This window comes from Eschrichtius robustus, chromosome 7, assembly GCF_028021215.1.
Source record: "Eschrichtius robustus isolate mEscRob2 chromosome 7, mEscRob2.pri, whole genome shotgun sequence".
Lineage (NCBI taxonomy): Eukaryota > Metazoa > Chordata > Mammalia > Artiodactyla > Eschrichtiidae > Eschrichtius > Eschrichtius robustus.
The window spans coordinates 135,072,427-135,080,022 of NC_090830.1; the positions used below are offsets into that span (position 1 = coordinate 135,072,427).

General features: G+C 52.2%; 1 pseudogene; it reads right to left on the reverse strand.

Annotated features, from left to right (window-relative positions):
- Positions 1-1,345: 1,345 nt before the first annotated feature.
- LOC137767828 (S-phase kinase-associated protein 1-like) lies at positions 1,346-2,402 on the reverse strand (annotated as a pseudogene).
- Positions 2,403-7,596: the final 5,194 nt, after the last annotated feature.

The window sequence follows — 7,596 nt, forward strand, 5'->3', positions numbered from 1 at the left end:
AATATGACACAAATGAACTTATCCACGAAACAGAAACAGGCTGACAGACATAGAGAACAGACTGTGGTTGCCAAGGGTGGGTGGGGGTGTGGGAGGGATGGATTGGGAGTTTGGGATTAGCAGATGCAAACTATTATATATAGAATGGATAAACAACAAGGTCCTAATGTATAGCACAGGGAACCATATTCAATATCCTGGGATAAACTGTAATGGAAAAGAAAATAAATGAATAAATACCAAAACCAAGTCTACCTTTTTGCTTTAGACATTTTCTCTTTGAGAAGTTTGGGGAACCGTGTGAGCTCCCTGTTTAGAGTCTGAGGACAATGCCCGCCCTAGGTGAGCAGCCTGAGACTTGCCGGGGTCACAATGCCTGTTCCTGGTACCATGTCCTGACCCGGACTGAGCATCTTTTTTTTTTTTTTTTTTTTTAATTTATTTATTTATTTATTTTTGGCTGTGTTGGGTCTTCGTGTCTGTGCTAGGGCTTTCTCTAGTTGTGGCGAGCGGGGGCCACTCTTCATCGCGGTGCGCGGGCCTCTCACTGTCGCGGCCTCTCTTGTTGCGGAGCACAGGCTCCAGACGCGCAGGCTCAGTAGTTGTGGCTCACGGGCCTAGTTGCTCCACGGCTTGTGGGATCTTCCCAGACCAGGGCTCGAACCCGTGTTCCCTGCATTGGCAGGCAGATTCTCAACCACTGCGCCACCAGGGAAGCCCGTTTTTGTTTTTTTTGTTTGTTTTTTTTTTTAATGTAACTTACTTTTTATTGAAAGTATCTTGCATTCGTGACTGATGCTTTCTGCGTTACACCACACATTTTAACATTAAAGGTTAAATTATTTTTTACATGCAAGTAGTGTTTATGGGTTTCCCCACATAGGATTACTGATTATAAAAAGATGACACACCACATGGGTCAAGTGTCTTTTTTAATTGAAAAGCCAGCAAACTGTCTAATTCTGTTTCCTCTCAAACCACAAACTGAGTAGTAACTGAGCCTCTAGCCAACATATTCAAAGCTGAGAGGATTCAAAATGCAAAAACACGTCCTCAGATCCAATTAAGGGAGCCCTGCTACATACAGGCTAATCAATACCAGTGGAGTCCAGGAAGCTGGAAGACATTCTGATAACCCCACTCTGATAACATTTACCTCAAGTAGCCTTTTTCCAGTTTCCAACTCATGAATAAAGATAATACGTTGTTAATTCTATTTCAGAAAATTTTTTGCAAGTTGTTTTATTTACAATGCCAACTTTTAAAAGTCACTAAACTGAAGTTAACCGGACAGTAAACTAGGCAGAAATTGCTTTACAAAAAGAGGGAAAGCCCGAAATGCCACTTTCTATAGAGAACCCACAGTTCAGTTTTATTCAGAGCAAAGAAAAAAGAACTTTTGATCATACTAGAAGAAACTGAGCCATAAGTTTGGAGTCTGTACTGAAACTACACATGCAATGAGGACAACATTCTGCTAATACAACTGATTTGCTGCTGCATTTGTGGACTGTTTTTCTAATATCAACAATTATAAACAAAGCAGTGTGACTAGTATTTGGAACAATCCTTACAGTGTTACAGCATCAGACACAAAATTTCACTTCTCCTCACACCACTGGTTCTCTTTGCGTACCTGGGCTTCCTCTTCTTCAGTAAAATCATTTTTGATATTGAATGTCCTTCGAATCTCCTCAGGAGTTTTCCCCTTGATCATATTGGCAACAGTCTTGCAGGTAACATCAAGCAAACCTTTGATGTCTAAGTAGTTTGCTGCCAGTATAAGCTCAAAAAGTGCTCCTTGGGCTTCCCTGGTGGCGCAGTGGTTGAGAATCTGCCTGCCAGTGCAGGGGACACGGGTTCGAGCCCCGGTCTGGGAAGATCCCACATGCCGCGGAGCAACTAAGCCCGTGAGCCACAACTACCGAGCCTGCGCGTCTGGAGCCTGTGCTCCGCAGCAAGAGAGGCCGCGATGGTGAGAGGCCCGCACACCGCGATGAAGAGTGGCCCCCACTTGCCGCAGCTAGAGAAAGCCTTAGCACAGACACGAAGACCCAACATAGCAATCAATCAATCAATCAATCAATCTTAAAAAAAAAAAAAAAAAGTGCTCCTTGGTCAACTCTCAGGAATTCTTGATCCCAAGCAGGGATGTCATCTGTCACTTTTCTTTGTTCTCATCATCCTCAGGAGGACAAGGATCAACCTTGTGGTGGGTGCACCACTGAATGACCTTTTTTAATATTTGCTGCATTAACATTTGGCAAGGGGACTGGATCTTCTCCTTCATCATCCATTCCCAGATCTTCCAACATGGTCTTAATCGTCACAGATTGTTTCACAGTTTCAACATCAACTTCAAACATCTCTCCATCAGAACTCTGCAACGTAATTGAAGGCATGGTGTTAGGACTCAGGGAGACGGCAGGCCAGAGGCTGATGAGAGCAGGGCGGCGTCTGCAAAAAGAAAAACAGAAAAGCGGAGAACAAGGCCAACCGAGCATCCTTTTCCTGTTCTCACCACCCTGGTGGGCTGACCCCTTTATCCTCCCTCCTGTGTCTGACCCCCTGTTCAGTTTTGGGGCTTCGGGAAATGGAGGCCCCTCATCTGCTTCCATCACACGAAAGCCTAGCTTATCTCTGTCTGTTTCGACAGGAGTTGAACGTTCCACCCTCGAGCAGAGTCTGGAGGTGAGGAGCTGTGGCCTCACTGCTGGGCCTCCATCTTGTGTCTGCTTGGCCTGAGTCTCGCCAGCCTGTTCCTCTGGGTGTGGTTTCGGCCCGGCCAGCTGCGTCCAGGCGGTATTTTAGAAGGCAGTCACGTGTGTTTCTTGCACGTGGCATGCTTTTGTTTAGCAAACGATTGATTGTTTGTTATAGTAAAATGCACATCCTGAATGGGCAGGCTGTGCTGGGCAGAAATCAATGACATCAATCCTGGTTATTTTACTTTGCAATGGATTTTTTGTTGTTGTTTTGTTTTGTGTCAGTATAGCAGTGATTTGTAAGTGTTTTACAGAGATTATGCTTTCTTTAGTGACTGGCAGCTTGGAGATTGGAGCAGCCAGGCTCGATGTGCTGTGTCCATTTTCAGACCTGGCAGGCAGGGAGCGTGGCCATGCTTCCCAGAGTGACTTCTGAGCCGATGGCCTGAACGATGTTGGGTGGGAATTGCCTGGCTGTGTGGATGTAATGGGCTTGATTGATGGCAACTATATGCATTGAAACGTGTGGGGTGATTGGTATCTGGTACCCTGGGGCTCGACCCCTGTTGCCAATGATACGAGACATCGGTTAGGCGCCCATGAGGAGAGTCCCTTGGCCCCCCCTGGAAAGGGGCAGCCCCTGGAGCCTGAGGGGGGCCTGCCTTCTGGGAGGAGTCCCTTGCTGCCTCCACTCTGAGTCTGGCTGAGGGTCCACTCTGTTCCCCACCCCCAGCCAGGGTACGTATCCCCAGGGAGCTGGTGGGTGTGCAGCTGCCCTGAGGTCACCACACTCCCCTCTGATCACCGGTGCTAGTTGGTGGGGGTCCCGGTGGCGGGGCAGAAGGAGCAGCTCCCATTACTGACGTGGCTGTAGCCTCCCAGGCCCGTCTGTGGGAGGGTCTGCTGGAGGGTCTGTACCTGGGTGTGGGCTGACCCTTCTTCCACGACTCCCCTGGCCTTCCCAGGGGGCCCCAGTGCAGAGGAAGGTGTGACGTCGCCCCGCAGACTGGGAGAGGCGGGCTGTGTATTGTCAGGGATCTGAGGGTGTCAGAGGTGGAGACACGGTTCATTCCACTCGGGTTCACAGGAGGCCTCCTTGACTTACGTAACCGAAGGTTCGGGAACAGCGGGATCCAGTGGCTCAGCGTTGCCGTCAAGGTCCGCCGTCCTTTCCCCTTCGCCTGGACAGGCTCTTTCCCCAGCAGCCTCTCATTCCCCCAGGAGAGAGCCTTTCCAGCAGGTGCAGCCGTAGGCTGCCAGGTGGGTCTCCTTGGCTCTGATGAGCCAGGCCTCGGCCACTTGCCGTCCCCAAAGCTTGCACCGTGGCCAGGGCTCGCCCTATTCTGACTGTCCAGGCCTGGGCCCCGTGTCCTGCCAGGGGTCGGGGGTGGAGCAGCTCCCTCCAGATCACCTTGGGGCGGGGTGGCTGGGGCCTTCAGGGGAGGGGAAGAGGCTGGACCACTCAGGGAGCAGGATGCGAGGACCCCTGGGCCTCCTGGGAAGGGTCTTGGAATCAGAGGAGGGACTTGGGCTCCATCTTGGGCTGGGGGAGGTGAAGGGGAGTTCTGAGGAAGGGGAGTGCTGATGGGGGAGGTGGCTGATGAGGGGTGGGCTGGGGGCCCGGGTGGCTCTCAGTGGTCGCCTCCAGTGGGCCGTGCATCAGGCAGGTCCCAGAGGGCAGGTCCCAGAGCATCCTGCATGCCGTGAGGTCGGCAGCTGCATTTTTCACAAAGCTCCCCAGGGAATCCCGATGTGTGGCCAGGTGGAAGACGTCAGGGGCTTTTTGCAGGGGCCCAGGAATGAGGTCAGGCCTCTCCACAGTGACAGAGGGCAGAGGGTGCCCCGGAGGTATAGGCGGCCCCGTGGCTGCCTGGGCAGGTGGAGAAGAGGCACCGATTCCTCGCAGGGCCGACAGCGGGATTGAGATGGTACCTGGTACTCATGGCTCTCAGGACTGAAATGCGACCATCGTCGGGAGGGGGCCAGTCCTGAGTGCCTGCACCGAGGGAGACTTGTATCCCGGGCGAATCCCCTTTGTTCGTGCTCTGCTCCCCTTTCAGTCCGGCCGCTTCTGTCCTAAATGAGAGCTCTTGGATACACTAACCCATGACAAGGTGTTAGGGACTCATTCGGGGCCAGTTTCAAGTGTTGCTTTTTATAAGACGACAGCTCGGGAAAGCCGAGGCCTAAACAGAATAAACAGTGGAGGGTGGGATTCCCAGCAGCGTGCTGGTGATGGTGGAGGCTCCTGCCCGCGGCCCTGAAGCCCCAGGAGACTTGTAGTTATGTACGTACGTCCATTCACTCATGCGGTCAGCAAGTATGAACGGGAGACCTACTCTGTGCTGGGGCTCCGGCGCTGAACAGAATCCATGGGTTCTGCCCCTGCATCCTCTACCTGGCGCCTGGGCTTCCATGTCTGTCTGTCTGTCTGCCCCCAGGGTTCCCCTAAGAGGCCGGTGGCGCCCAGCTCAGCCTTGCTCTGGGGACCGTGTGTGGCGAGGGGGCCGCCCCAAGGTCCTGGTGTCATCCACGTGGGACTGAGAGGCTCTCCTGGGCCGGGAACCGTGCCCGCGTCCCTTCCCCGTGGATCCGGAGCGGCGTGTGTTCATTAGGGGCCCCATTTCCACGTGGGTGTTGATGGCTGAGTGGCTACCACCCGGGACTGAAATGTTGCCAGCTTCTCTTTAAAGAGCCCATCTATCTTGTAGTGAATACGGACTCCTGCGACTCTCTTCCTAACCTTAACATTCAAAGGAGGTCGGACTCTAAGGCCAAAGTGGGCGGCAGGGCCACCCATTGGCTGTGGCCGGGCTTGTCCCCCCCAGGCTCCCCTCCTGCTCGCCACTTCCCCACTCTGCTCTCTTGTGTTTCCCCAGTCTCAGCTCCACCCCTGGGGCTGCTTCTTCCAGAACCCCAGACCCCGCTGAGCTCACCCTCCCGCGGTGGGGACACTCGCGCTGTGGAGTGAGGGCCCTGACCCCAGGCACCGGCCCCGCTGGTGGCAGTGGCCATGTCAGCGGCTGTGGCCTCGTGCCTCTGGCAGCTTTCCTGCCCGCTGCATGCCTGCCGACCAGTGGCCCTGAGAGCTGGCACTTCACCTTCAGAATGGCTGGCGTGCCATTCTTTTGAAACGAGTAATAGCAAAGCTAGTTCAAGAAATGCCCATTGTTTCCTCCCTCCTATTGCCCAGTCTCCAAAAAATGAAAAGATCCGATTGCCTCATCACATGAGGAGGCCAGGGGGACAGCCTTCCGGAAACAGGGGCCGCCCCAGGGGCTGCAGGAGAGACCCTGACTCAGGCCTGAGGAACCACAGATACCCAGGGCTAAGTGCTGCCAGCCTGGCAGAACTGAATAACAGAATGATTTTGCCCAGCCGCTCCTGATTCGAAAATCATTTTGGATTCGTTTTAAGGGCTCCATGGAGAGTTTCTACTTTGGGAAAAATTCTATCGAGATACCCTAGCATCGGAGTCACAGTCTTTCTTTAATGCAGTGTCCAAACCACACACATGTTACTTCTTGTTACCTCTGGCAGGATCTGGATGAACCCGGGATTGGAGCTGACCTTCAGGTGGGGTGCCCACTCCCTTGCACTCATCTCCCGCCGCCTGATTTCTGGTCGGTGGGAGCTCAGCCCCTTAAACGAGCAGCGCGGATCCTGATGAAACCCGTGCGATCGCTGCACTGTCCGGCCTGTCTGGCAGGGAACTATTTCCCTGCAGGAGGCCTAAGCTGGAAAATATCCATGACGAGTACAAGGAGTGTTTGTGTGGAGGTTTAAATGCTGTGTCAAAATGCATAAAAAATACAATTAACCACGGTGTGAGGTGGACCATGTCTCTGGGAAACTGAGTGTCTGAACAAATCAGAGGAGCACGTGAGAACAAACTCTGCCAAGTGTTTTTATCGAGAAAGAGTTTGAGCTGGAAATGGGGTTGAGTTATGGGGTCACAGGCCTGCTTCTTCATCAGGAAGGACAAGGGGATGTTTTCAAGATGCGGGATTGGGCAGATGTATGTTTGTCAGCAGGATTTCACCATTGGCCTACGGTCGGTATGTTCCTCTCTGCCCAACGTCCCTTCCTGTGTTCAGGGGGTATTTAATGACCCAAGCAATAAAAACTGCAAGATTAACCAGGACAACGTGGGTGAGATGTTCAGTAAGGTCCCATTTGGTTACAGAACATGGAAACATTGGCACGGACCCCCATATCTTAGTGCTTTCATCTTTCCTAAAAACTATTGATAATATATAATTTTTAAATCTAGAAGTTATCTAGTACCACTGTAGCTGAGCTCGCTAGAAAGTAGCTGCTTTAATGAATGAGCAAAGTGAGAAAAGCTCAGCCCTCAGTACCATTTCTATTTTAAGCAGAGGCATTTGGAGGAGTCCCTGGGATACTTTGCAAGGCACATTCCCAGGCACCGAAGAGGTTGCTCTGTGGACTAAGCAAATGCAGCCTTCGGCAGTTTTGTCTCAGCTCACCTGTCTGAAGCTAGTACGTATGAGGCTTGGCTGATCCACTTCCATGGCTGCCGAGCTGATGTCGGCTGTGGGCAGGAGGCCTCAGTGCCTCCCCGTGTGGACACATATCCATAGGACAGCGTGAGCATCCTTACGACTGTCAGCTGGCTTCCCCCAGAGAGAGTGGTCCCAGAGAAAACAAGGCAGAAGTTGCAGCATCTTAGCCTCAGAAGTCACAAGGTCTCTTCTGCAATATTCTACTGGTCACACAGGTTAGCCCCACTTATGCAGAGAAGGATGACCAGCCCTTTCCACAGAGTAGGTGTTGGTGAGGAGCCTTCATTCGCTTATTATCCTGGGTGTATTAGTTGTGGCTTTTAGCTGTACACCACAGAATTGAGAAAATAAACTGGACAGAAGGT